Source organism: Sarcophilus harrisii, chromosome 2, assembly GCF_902635505.1.
Source record: "Sarcophilus harrisii chromosome 2, mSarHar1.11, whole genome shotgun sequence".
Classification (NCBI taxonomy): domain Eukaryota; kingdom Metazoa; phylum Chordata; class Mammalia; order Dasyuromorphia; family Dasyuridae; genus Sarcophilus; species Sarcophilus harrisii.
The window spans coordinates 190,131,852-190,145,552 of NC_045427.1; positions in this window are offsets into that span (position 1 = coordinate 190,131,852).

Below are 13,701 nucleotides of genomic sequence, written 5' to 3' on the forward strand. Positions count from 1 at the left end.
ATATCCTGATGCTCAGATTATGCTTGCAACGAACTCAGGGATTGTTAGTTTTAGTTTCTTTTTATAAAATTAACCATTTAAAAAAATTCCTAGTTATTGTTGCTGCTACTTCTTCCTTTTGGTGCAAAATAGAAATCTAATCATTCTTCCACATGGCAGTCCTTCAAAGCACTTCTGTAATACATCCCATTGCCATAGACTCTTCTGAAATTGAAAAATTCCCAATCCTTTGCAGTAATTATAATATGTCATAATCTTAACCTTTCAAGATTGTATTCTTCTAGATACTCTCTAGATTATCAATGTCCTTTTAAAAATATGGTGCTCAAAAATATGCAGAGATAATATTACACAAGCAATCTGACCATGGTAGAGTGGAATAGGACTATGTAATCTTGCAACTTTTGAACATTAAATCCCTTTGAATAGACCCCAAGATTACTATCTCATATTTTTTACTCTAGCCATACAGCAAAACCCACAGATCTCTTCATCAGATTCCATGTTTCAAGAAGAGCTATGATTCTATCAAAGTGAATCCTACTTTTAAATGACAAGATACCATTCTCTCCATGCTTTAATGGATTGCTTCATAAATTGTTATGATTGATAATATTATCTCGAACCTTCAGGGACAGACTTTTGGGGCTAGGTTTCTTTGAATTTACTTATTCTGGTTTTCAGACAAAAGTCTGGCACCAGTTCCAAGTCCTGACATTTTAGTTAGGGCTTTCCACAGCTTGCCCTCCATTGCATTAGCCTTTGAGTACCCAGGGTCATCTATGTAGACATTATTTTAGTAATCAGTATGTTATCTTTGCAAAATACATATTTTACACCCTGATATTATTAAAAGCAAAATGGGCCAATAAAAGATTCTTTTCTTTTTTACTTTCTCTTTGAAGACTTGCAATCTTTCCCACACAATTCAACAATCCCCAACAAATATTAAGCACATACTATCTGTGAATCAGTGTATTAGTTATTGGGAATACAGAAATGGGATTAGATATAAATGCTGCTTTCGCAAAGTAGTTACAATCTCTTTTAAAGTTAAACAAAGATATAGCATATGGGAATGAGACAATAGCAAAAGCATATCAAGACAAAGTTCAAAAGAAATGTGAGGAGAGAAGAGCTAATTTTTATCTTGAAGTGATAGGAATCAGGAAAGCTTCGTGGAGAAACTGGTAGCTGACTTACATTGATCCTCAAATGAGTGAGGATTTCAATTGGTAGAGATGGAAGGTGATAGAGCAAAAATAAATTTCAGGAAGAGGTGGGCAAGGGTAATCAAAGAATAGTGAGGGGAAAAGTTAGGTTAAGAAGAGAGGGTAGTTAAATCCATTTTGGCTAGATGTAGAGAATGCGAAGGAGAAAACAAAAAAGTATATAATACCGGACTGGAAAGGAATGATTGTAGAGGATCATAGACCAGTGTTATATTATCTGCAAATGCTGATTACTCTATCATTACCTTTATAACCAGAGTCACTAATTCTATGTTAAAGAAGGTCCAGATTTAAAATAGCTCCCTCAAAAATGTTTTCTTGTTGGATTTTGATGTGCTTGAGTCATGATGTTTGATTGTGTGATCAAACTCAGGGTGTTTCTCTAAAGTAGGAAATTTTATTTAAAACGAGACTTAAAGGTGAAGTGGGCTTGTCCTATGAACTTCAGAGGCCTCAAAACCTCAAATATTTGGCAGTCAGACAAGCAGGGTGAATTGTTTATAATCCATGCACCACTTATTCAGTTAGGCAAATAAAATTCTGATCATCCTGGAAGCATTTTGTGTGAGGAAATCTTTCAGATTGGCAAAATGCTTCTTTGCCACTGAGTACCATAAAAACTGTGCCACCATCACTTAAATTACCATTTATTCTTCCTGGAAGCTGTGGTTCATCAGGAGTCATTTTTATTTTCTTTTCGTGTATATGTATGTGTATGTGTGTTTTGGCATAAAGAATAGAGTGGGAACAGGAAAAAATGTGAATTATTCAAGTTCAAAAATTTAAAAAGTGAATGTGTATATGTGTATGTTTTCCCTTTTTAATCCTTAAGGGAATTTATTTTAAAGAAAAGGGAAATAAGTTATTGGAGTTTAAAAGGTAACTTGTTCATTTAGTAAAATGATCAGTCTATCCTGTAAAAAAACAAAACAAAACAAAACAAAAACCCAAGAATTATTAGTAACAAAGTCTGTTAAACTGGCTCTCTGCCTGCAGGCTTCTTTTTGCTTTAGAATTTTAGTGTAATAAAAAAATATTGGACTGAGGCTATGCTATAGGCTTGGTTCTGCCACTGATTAGCTGTATGAGTTTGGAAAAGTAGCTTCCACTGTCTAGATTTTGCTTTATTTATATATAAAATGATATTGCATTAAAATATAGAGAGTATTCCATTTTCTTACATGGCTTATAAACCCATGCTTCCTATAGGAGAAAAGCTTCTTTAGTTTGTTGTGGAATGGGAAAAAAACTAAATCATCCAACCACTTGCTACTATAATCTGAAACAAAATCTTGTGTAACTAGGTAAAACACCTATAGACCTCTTTAAACTTAACGAGATTGGTCAACACGGGATTCATTATTGTAAATTTTAGAACTTGGTATAAGTATCTGTATATATGGATTTTTGTTTGTTTGTTGGGTTGGTTGCTTTTGTTCAGTTGTTTCAGTCTTGTTCAACTCTTCCTGACCCCATTTGGATTTTTTGTTTGTTTGGTTTAATAAAGATGCTGGAATGGTTTGCTATTTCCTTTTGCAGCTCACTTTACAGATGAGGAAACTGAAATAAATAGGGTTAAGTAACTTGTCCAGGTTTTCCCCAGCTAAGAAATGTCTGAGGCTGTCTTTTCCTGACTCCAGTCCCAGTGCTCTATCCATTTTGCCATTCAGCTTGCTCCTATATTGCATATTATCTCCCTGGTAGAATTAACTTCTTTGAGGGTAATGTCTACTTCATTTTTCTTTTTATATCCTCAGTATCTAGTATAGTTCCAGGAAGATAGAAAGTATTTAATACATTTTTGTTGTCTGGTTAATTGATAAAACAAATCACAGACTTCATTCCATTATCACAGGCTTCAAGAACCCAGGTTCTCCTCCACATCGTATTAGGCAATGGAGGTGGACTGTAGTGAATACTCTGAGGGATCAATGATCTCAGTAATGTGGTTTTTCTCTGTACCATGTAGATTTTAGCCCACCCATATTTTTTCCTGTGAAACTTTTGTCCATGATTCTTTCTATTTGTACTGGTACTACCAAGGACATGAAAATCTTCCTCTTTTTTTCCTTTAAAATTTCAGAAATATCAGTATCATATAGTCTGTTTGTTATCCTTTGCTTTTTCTATGTGATCAACATATTTCATTTTCTCATTAGGCAAGGTAGATATAAGTAGGAAACCGTATGTTATCAATAATGAAATAACATAAATAGAATCATCAAAGATAGAATATTCTTCTTGGACTTGACATTAAAAAGTTCTTTCTGGGAAGTGGTCAAAGAATATGTCAAAGGATGTGAAAAATATTTTCTCAAAAGAAATAAAAATTATAAGTAAGCATATGAAAGAATTCTCTAAGCCACTAATGATAAGGAATGCAGCCTAAAAACAAATTCCCAAAACTTTTCCTATACAAATTATTAAAAATGACAAAAGATGGTAATTGTCAACATGGAGAATTAGAAAAGATTTGCACAATCATTGTTATTCTTCTTTACTCAAAGAGAACCATGACAGCACTATGTCAGGATCAATGTACAATGTGTCCATCTGAACTCAAATAGTTCACCACAGGTCAGGTACAAATAGTTTATATAAATATTTGAAGTGAACATCTCTCTTTCTGTGATGCTGCAACTCTGCTTTGCTCATGGAGCATAGTGCCTTCTTTGGTACAGGCACATCATATATGCCAATATCTCCCATAGATAAGACAAAGACAAAGACTCACACATAGGCTAGAGGAAGCAATGCAAAGATACTTTCAAGGTTTCTCTGAAGAGCTTTGGTACTGATTGTGAAACATGGCACAATAATACATCATTAGCAGAGCATAATACAGAATTGTATACAATTGTATATGCATTGTATACAATTGTATGTAATACATAATACACAATAATACAGAATTGCTACAATTAATTTGGAAAGCAAGATAGAACTTTGCAAATAAATTAGCTACCATGTCTACATTCTGAAAGCTTACATAGACATCAAAATATATTATAGAAATACTTTTGTAATTGTAAGAATTTGGAAATAGATATAGAGTAAGAAATGGCTAAACAGAATGTAGTACCTCAGTGTAAAATTATTATACTGTAAGAAATGATTGATATGATTAATATACAGAAATATGATAAGAGTTATTGAAACTGATGCAAAGTGAACTTTAGCAGTGTTAGGAAAACAATATACATGGCCACAATATAAAATAGTAACCCCAATACAATAGAAATAGAATGCTATAAATTTATAAAGGCAACAACAATAATAACAAAACAGGGTTGGTCCCATAGATGAGATATGACTAGACATCTTCCTTTACTCCTTTGCATAGACTGAGGTCTGTAGGAAGAATTGTGATTTATGATGCCACAATTTTTTTCAATGTATTGATTAGTTTTGCTATTTTCTCCCTTTTTTAAAAAATTGTTGTTTTAAGATGTGGCTTCATGATAAGAGGAAAGCGAGGGATGGGCAGAGTGTGAAATCTAGGTGTTGTCAAAACAGAAGATATCAATTAAAATATTTTTAAGTTATCTTGAGTATGTGAGAAACTAAGGAGACAATGGCAAACTAATAAAAAAAGTTTCTAAGAACAGAATTAAGGAGGATTTCAACGGTGTATAACATGCACTCATTCTTAAACCTCAGAAACAGTTATAATGGTGGTCACACAAGCAGAGAGACAAAGCGTATTTGTTTTATTCTGAACTATGATCCATGCTTCATTTCTTTACAGGAAAAAAATTCAGTTTAATGATAAAATTTCTAGGTCTCTGATTCTTTTACGCATTTCACTGAGTTCTCTTCTCAAGTGTATGCTTTCTTTTCAGAATTATATGTTTAAGGGAGGAATGAAAAAAAAAAGTTAAGTCAAAAACATTTTCAAAGGTTAAAAATTACATTATGACAAATGAGATCCTTTCGCAGACCAGGTAACCAAATCTGAGAAGTGTGTTATCTCCATGGAGAAAATTTGAGTTTAAGTGAAACCAGAGGAGACAGGTCAGTCTCACTATGACCCCAAATGCCTGATACACAAGTCTGACTCCAATTCAAAATCTTTCAGAGACTGTTACCTGCTCACAAATACCTTAAAACAAGGGCTTTGTAGCTACAGCAATGTATTTATTTCAATTTACTTTTTTAAAAAATCTGGAACCCAAAAGAAAATTTTAAAAAATGAATTAAGTAAGCTGTGGGGGATATGTGTTGGAGAGAGGCATAGATGGCAAAACAATGTAAATATTAATAAAATTCAAAGTTTTGATGCAAAGATAAAATTCAGTAACTCCTTTTTTTTTTTTACTACATGTCTATCAGTTCAAATGAGATAAATATTATAAAAAGTATTTAACACAGTGCCTTGCTTATAGTAGGTACATTCTCTCTTTCTCTCTTCCTATACACTTATATATACACATATATGTTTGTGTATGTGTGTGTGTGTGTGTGTGTGTGTGTGTGTGTGTTTAGGGAGAGAGAGACAGACAGAGAGACAGAGAAAGAGACAAAAATATAGTATTTCAGTATTGGATCAAACACAAATTTGTTGTCTAACTTTGTACAAGTGACTTTTCCTTTTGGGTCCTATTATAAAATGAAGAGTTTGGATTTAATGATTCTTAGTCATTTCCAGTATGAATGCACCTACCTCCCAGGTTGTTGTAAGGAACAAATAAGATAACATTGCAATAATGTTTGGAAACATTATAAATGTATAAATGGTATCATAGTGGTGGTTGTTGTCAGTGTTATTATTATTGGACTAAATAATCTCTATTTTTTTCCATTTCTAAATTCTATGGTGCTACTTCTTATGAAAACAGGACCAATGTCTTCTGCCTCCAAATTGGAACCATATTAATTTCAATTAATTCATACCATTATCCAGGCAACTTTCTTTCTGAAAATAACAAAGTAGGATATTTCTAGGCTCTCATTTATCATTCAAACTGAATCAACAATTTTGATAAAATGAAAAGCCAATAACAAGTAATCAGAAGACTTAGGTGCTAGTCACTATCTTTCTACTGACTTGATGTGAGACTATTCTGGTCATCTTCCATACCTTTATATACAAAATATGGAGGTAGGGCTAAGTACCTCTTGGAATTCCTTTAGCTCTAAAAATTCTATTAGAGGAATCCTCGGGAAAGACTCCATCTTCACTTCATGAGAAAAGTATTAGTAAATGATAACAACTGATCAATCTATCATCAAGTATTGAGTGCTTTCCATGATGCAGGCACAATTCTAGGTACTGTGTATAATAGTATAAGGAAGGACGCCATCCTTATTTGCAAGAAGCTCACATAAAGTTTATATAACATTATAAAGCATTTGCATCTGATTATCTCATTTGCTCCCTATCACAGGCATTTGAAATATTGCTGATATTTTACCACCTTTTTCCCAGAGACAATTAGCTCATAGAGTCAGTGATGGTATTTAAGCCCAGATCCTCCCTAATTCCAAGCTCAAAGCTCTTTAAACACTTTAAACACTACACTATATTACATAGACTCATAGGATCAAAGATTAAGAGGCACAAAGGACATTTAGTCCAAATTCTTCTATTTACAGCTAATGAAACTGAGTCAAAGAGAAGTGAAGTGATTTGCTTGTGATCTTTAGACTAGGGTCAGAGGCAAGATGTGAAACCACTAAACATCTAGCACTGAGTCATCTACACAGTATTGCTTCCTCCAGGTGCTCTGTGGAAAATAACCTTAGAAAGGGAAGTTACGAAATCTGGCTTCTAGACCTAAATTTGCTAATTGTCATCTGTGCCCACTTGAGCAATTAATGTTTTTCTTTCTCAATTTCTTTGTCTATAAAAAGAGGGGTTTAAACCAGAATACCTCCATGACAATACCTTCCAACTTCAAACTTAGATACTATTATCTACAGAACCAAGAAATTGGGCTAGATTTTCAGATACCTTTTAGTTGAGATATTCAGATATGTGCAGCAAATAGAAACTATTTTTCAGTGGTTCATGACAGCAGTAGAGAGGCAGTAAACTAAGAAAAAATTATTAATAATTTGAATAGCACAAAGCATAATGGATAAGTTCATTTATTGGGGTTTGACTCTCACTGGAATTCTTCAGCTAATGACTAGATGAATACTTAACAAGGATGTTATGAAGCATATTACTGATCAATGACACATTGGACTCTATAATCTTTTCTTTTTCTGATGTGCTGAGATCCTGCTTATTTTATCAAGTATAATTGGAGTATCATTAGGGATTTTGTTTGTAGCTGACAAAGTCAATACTACTACTATTATTGCTATTGGTACCACTATGGTTACTACTGCAACTACTACTACTGCTACTATTACTACTATTACTGTTACTTCTACAATAACTACTACTGCCTCTGCTGCCAGTGCTACTACTACAGCTAGCTAGCTAGCTAGCATTTATGGAAAGTTTTAAAATTTGCAAAATATGTTACAAATATATTCAATTTTATTCTCATAATAAATCTGAAAGGTAGAGGCTATTATTATTCTCATTTTATAAATGAGGAAACTGAGCCAAAGAAAAGCTAAATGACTCACTAAATGACTTAGGTTACCCACCTGGTAAGTATGTATCTGAAGCAATATTTGAATTCAGGTCTTCCTTACTCCACACCATTCTATCCTCTGTTCCACTTACTTGTCTCATTGCTGAACAAGTACATAACAGAACCAAACTAGAAGTCTTGGAAAGTCGAATTCTAGTCCCAATTTTGCCACCAACTTTAGTTGTAGTTTCCTCCATTTGCTATGTAATCTTGGGGCCAGACTTTTCTCTATCCAAAGAGGGAATCAGACTAGATAATCTCCTTCTATATAGTTTCCTTCTGTAGAGATACTCATAGGTAGAAATAGGGCAGTCCTTTACTAAAAACAAAAAAACTAGAGAGGCCATTGCTTCAATTCTCAGAATCAAGAGATCAAAAAAACAAACAAACAAACAAACAAAAAAACCCCTGAAAGTCAAGCACATAACAGGAAGTTGTTTAGAAATTATTGTCACCTCCTTAAACCTGTCATTCCTGACTATCTGTTCCCTTTGAAGGGGTATAATTGAAATCTCTGGTTACAGGGACTAAAACTTTTGAAAACAGATCAGTTGAGGTGAAGGCAGATTTCTGCTCATGCATTAATCAGGGACCAGTGGTTCTTTGTATAGGGTATTTGGGAGGTGGGGAAAAGGTTATGTCTCCAGCTTTATAACTACATGTCATTTGTAGCTTGAATGGCTGGTGCTGACACTGAGTTTTCCCTGTATTATCTTTACAATATTGGTGACTACCTTATCATTCATCTTGTCCTTATCAACAAACATTTTAAAATATGCTTTCTATCTCATCATCATAGTTGAGTAGAAAGATTTGTCATGTTTTCGCTTCCTAGCTAGGGTACTTACTACCTGGATAACAGCTCCATATTCTATAAAAGGATTGCATGATTTGTATAGTACACTCTTATTCTGAAAAGATATGTTCAGCTGTTTATCATAATCACCTTATTCTGTATTTGAAGAAAGAGCTAAGATAAGAATCCAAGTTTTCTGACTCCTAAGCTAATGCTTTTGACCCTCTAGGTCAGAATAATATTACCTATGGAATTAGTATAATTATTCCTGCCCTATTTGTCCATATTTTAAGGATAAAATAAAATATCTATTACAGCATTTTAGAAGGTCTCAGAGAAAGAGAAAGAGACATTATGCTTTAATGGAAAGCATACTTGAAATTGACTTCAACTTAAGAAAGGGGAAGAAACAAGCATTCATTTAGTTCCTATTATGTGCCTGGCACTGTGCTGCGAATTTTACAGTTATTATATCATTTATAATATTCATTTGTGAACCTCACAACAAACCTGAGAGGGAGGTGCTATTGTCATCTCCATTTTACAGTTAAAGAAACTGAGTGATACAGAGTTAAGGTTTTTATTCAGGGTCACACATCTAGAAAGTATCTGAGGGTACATTTAAACTCAGACCTTCCTGATTCCATGTTGTATCTACCGTACCACTTAGCTTTCTTAGAAGACTCCTGTTTCCTGACATCTAATTGTATAGCATAAGGCAAGCCATTAACTTTTTTGAGCCTCAGTTTCCTTACCTCTAAGATGGACATAATGATATCTCTATTACTTTAGGATTATCTTAAAGGTCAAATGGGATCATCTGTATCGTGATTGGCAAGCTTTGAAAAGCTATATAAATGTCTGCTACTATTAATAAGGGATAAATACACAAGGCCAATCCTGTGCATAATCTTAAAGCCAGTGAAGTTTGTCTTTGTTTTTTCCTGTCTTTTCCCTCTTCTTTTGCTATTCCTCTACCCTTCTCTATTGTATTCATCTCCAGTGCCCAAGTCCCTGGTTTTGAATAGTGTCCTATGTTTCACATCCTACTCTTCCTTCAAAACAATGACTCATATTTCTATAGGACTATAAAGTATGAAATTACTTTCCCCAAAATCTTGTGATAGAGATAATACAAATGTAACCTAAATCCCAAAGTCCATTGGTATTGGACTCTCTCTTCATTTGTGGAGATCTATGTCTCACACCTGTGTGAGGGATGGAGTAAAGTAAGTGAGAATGGGAGAGAGGAGAGCTCTAGTTTCTTGGGAATCTCTTCATGTACTTTAATCTTCAATTATTGCAGGTATTTCTGACTATCAGCATTGAGAAAGAAAATGAATAATGCCAATCCCACTTCAGTTGCTGCTGAAGAGAGAATGACAAGAAAGGAGCTGACTGACATTATTCGATATGTTCCTAGCTCCCTATTCTAGAGACTTGAGGGAATTTCCCTTGGGTGAGATTCAGGACTTTCACTATTGGTTGAGATGAGCTCTCTTACTCCCAATGGGAGAAATCCTTCACTCTATATTGTCTGGCACATGTATGTCTGACATATGCAATTGCATAACACTTGGCAAGTCACTAAACATTTCTGAGAAGTCTTAGTTTCCTCATCTTAAAGGTGGGTATAATGATACTTGCAGTGAGGATTGTCTTAAAGTTCAAATGAGGTTAGGTATATAAAGTGATTTGCATCACTTGTATAATTATTTTTTTATTAATAAGAGCTGACATTTGTATGGCTTTTCAAAGTTTGCCAATCACTTTACAGGTGCGACAGGTGTCATATCTATCTCAAAGATGATGGAAGTGAGAGTCAGAAAGATTTAGTGATTTGCCTGTCATGCTATTAAGTATCAGGGACAGGAGTTTTCTAAGACTAGTCTTCTAAAACAGCTAAGTGGTACAGTGGATAGTATTGGTCAGGAAGATCTGAGTTCAAATATAGCCTCAGGTACTTCCTAGTTGTTTGATCCTAGGCAAAGCATATAAGCTCTAATTTTGATTTTTATATTGATTTGGATTTTTTTTTTGTTACTTGTATGTATGTTCACTGTGAAACTGGTGTTTTGTGGGAAGGGATTCAAATCCTGGATTTAAAATCTGGGGCCGTTTCTACCCATTTATGAACAGCAATCCCCACTTCATCTTTTGGCAATTCATACAGTCTTCTTGGAGAAGAAGAGTCTAAAGGTGTCTATTCTGCCTCCATTTGAGCCACATATCATTCCCATGCTACATGTGGAGATTAGCTCCCACTACCCAAGTATGGTTAAGGTTATCTTTGGGTTTAGAAATTGAGCTTCCGAGATGGCGGCTTACTGAGGATCATATAGATAATTATGCACATGGCTGGAATTCAAAATCATGTTCTCCAACCCCTTAAGATAACATATATACATATATATACACACACACATATACACACAATAGTTGTCTTCCTAATCTGGTCTGTTCCTTTAGAATTCTAAATTAGGCTCAGGAGAGAATTGATGATTAGAGGGTAACCCTTTAGTAGTGACATTAAAGTCCAGCAATCCAGTAACTCTGGTAAATTGATGAGGGAGGTATTGGTAAATCAGATTTTCTAGGTTACATAATAATCACATTAAAATCAGTTATCCATTCATTCTAGATGCACGTAAAGCTGGCTTTACTTTAAGAGGATCTCTCTTGTCAGTGTAGCCTAGAAAATGACTTTCAGTTCTCTCTTACTTTTTGTCCTCCCCAGATATCAGAGATATTGAGAGTTATAGACTATTATCTTTAATGTCCTCATTCATGATAGAAGTTAATCAGCCTTGAGTTGATTTAAAGAGCAAAAAACATTACAAAGGATTTTCATTTCCAATATATCCCTCCCATGTCCTATTATTTTGGGACCCTGTTGTAAGGAGAGGGAATAGGAAAAATAGATTAACTCTTAAGAAGTGAAAATGAGTCTAAAGACTCTATGAGAGATACTTAGTACTTTCACATTGGAGCAAGCACTGGATTGTACTGAGTTTGAATTCTGGATTTACTACTTCTTTATTGATAAAATAAAACAATTAGTCAAGATATGAATATAGGTCTCTTCCTGCTTTAAATTTTATTTTAAGGCTTTTCTTCCTTTCCTCACGACACCACCCTGGAGAACTCTATGACCAGAAGCTCTCTTCACCTTCATTGGTAAATGCTTCTTTGAAGCCTCGATTTTAAGGACCCATAGCCATATTTAACCTCATTTATGCCTCTTTTGATTCTTCCTCCTTTTCCTTACTTGCTCCATTACAGCCTTCATTCATACTCAAGCTCCTTTTAAAAATTCTATTTTCTATTAGCTTATAAGCTAAGATTTGTGTTTTCATATTTGTATTTACAGGCTTAAGATAATGTCTGATATGTAGCAAATATCTTCTTTCTTTTCTCTTTCTTTTTTCTTCCTTCCTTCCTTCCTTTTTCTTTCTTTGTTTTTTCTTTCTTTCTTTCTTTGTTTCTTTTTCTTTCTTTTTCTCTTTATATCTCTCATTCTTTCTCTTTCCTTCTCTCTCTCTTTCTTTTTTCTTCTTTCTTTCTTTCCTTCTCTCTCTCTTTCTTTTTTCTTTTCTCTTTTTCTTCTTATTCTCACTTCACTATTGTCTATGATCCTATCCTTTTCAATCATCACAGTCACCCTGTGAGGTGAGTTGGGAGGAGATTGCTATCCTAGTTTTACAGATAAAGCTTGAAGATTATTTGGGATGAGAGCAGTTCAAAAATAGTTAGAAAATATGGATCATTACTAGCCTTTTACCATATCAATGATGGTAGCATATTATAATTTCCTAGCTAGGGGAGGACAGCGGGCATTTATTAAAAAATTAAGTTAATCTAAGAAACAGAAGACATAAAGTAAAAATAAGCTTGAAAAATGCTATAAAATTATTTCTATTTCTGCTCTGGCTCCATAGTCATATTACTACCCTTTATATAATCCATAGGGGTCCTTTCTTTAGTAGTTATGCTTATTGCAGTTGTAATAATGATGAACTCATTAGTCACCATTTCCTCAAAGCATTCTGATAAGATTCATATACAGATTAGTATTATTTAATGGATATTTATTTTAAAGTGCTAGTTACACATGTATTCAGACTAAAGTAATCCTTTTGCTCATTCTTCCTTAAATTGATATTTCATTATTTTCAAATACATTCATGTCATGTAGTGGCACAGAGACAATTCAATACACCCTCAAAGGAAGAGTGAATGCTAATGATGGCATCTTTAATCTGCTGACTCAGTGCATAGTAACTCAAAACCAAGCTGTTTGTTAATGAAGCTTATTGTAGGGTAAATGATTATTATCTGATGATAATACAGAAAAGTCATAAATTATCCATATGATTTATTTCTTTCAAGACTTGAAAACCCTACAATCTAGTTTTACAAACACCAATCATTTACTATATAAGTACAAGCAGGCAGATTTGGAACTGGTTGGAAGTCTATAACCAAAAAGAATTCATTTGTAGCTGGGTATTTATTGACATGGAAAGATGTCTTCATTGGAATGACTGAGGATCTATCCTTGGTACTTTTCTGTACAATTTGGGTCTAAATTATGTTTAGCTTGAAGATGAGAAGCCTTGAAGTAGAAATAAGATCAGTGCTTAGAAAGCTGAAAAAAAGATTTTATTCCATGTAAGCATTTTCACATTGAAGTGGAATGTTTCATAAGGTAATGATTTTCCCATTAATGGAAGTCTTAATGCAGAGGATGATGGTGGTGTTGTTAGAGATTACTGTTTACATATAGTAGGAACTAGATGACCTTTGAGTAACTTAAAGAATAAATCCAGTACCTTCTATATGTCTCATTCACCCCTCATAAATATTATTCAGGCCTCATGAATAATTTTTATTAAGTACCAAGCACAGTGCTCTGGGAGAACTCTTAACAGCTTAGGTAGTACTCACTACTTAGTATCCAGTAGACATTCTTAAAGTCAACACATCCAGAACTAAACTCTGATTTCCCACACACAATTTCCCCTCTTCCACACTTCTCTTTTACTCTTGAGAATATCACTTTCTTTATAGTCACTCGGATTCA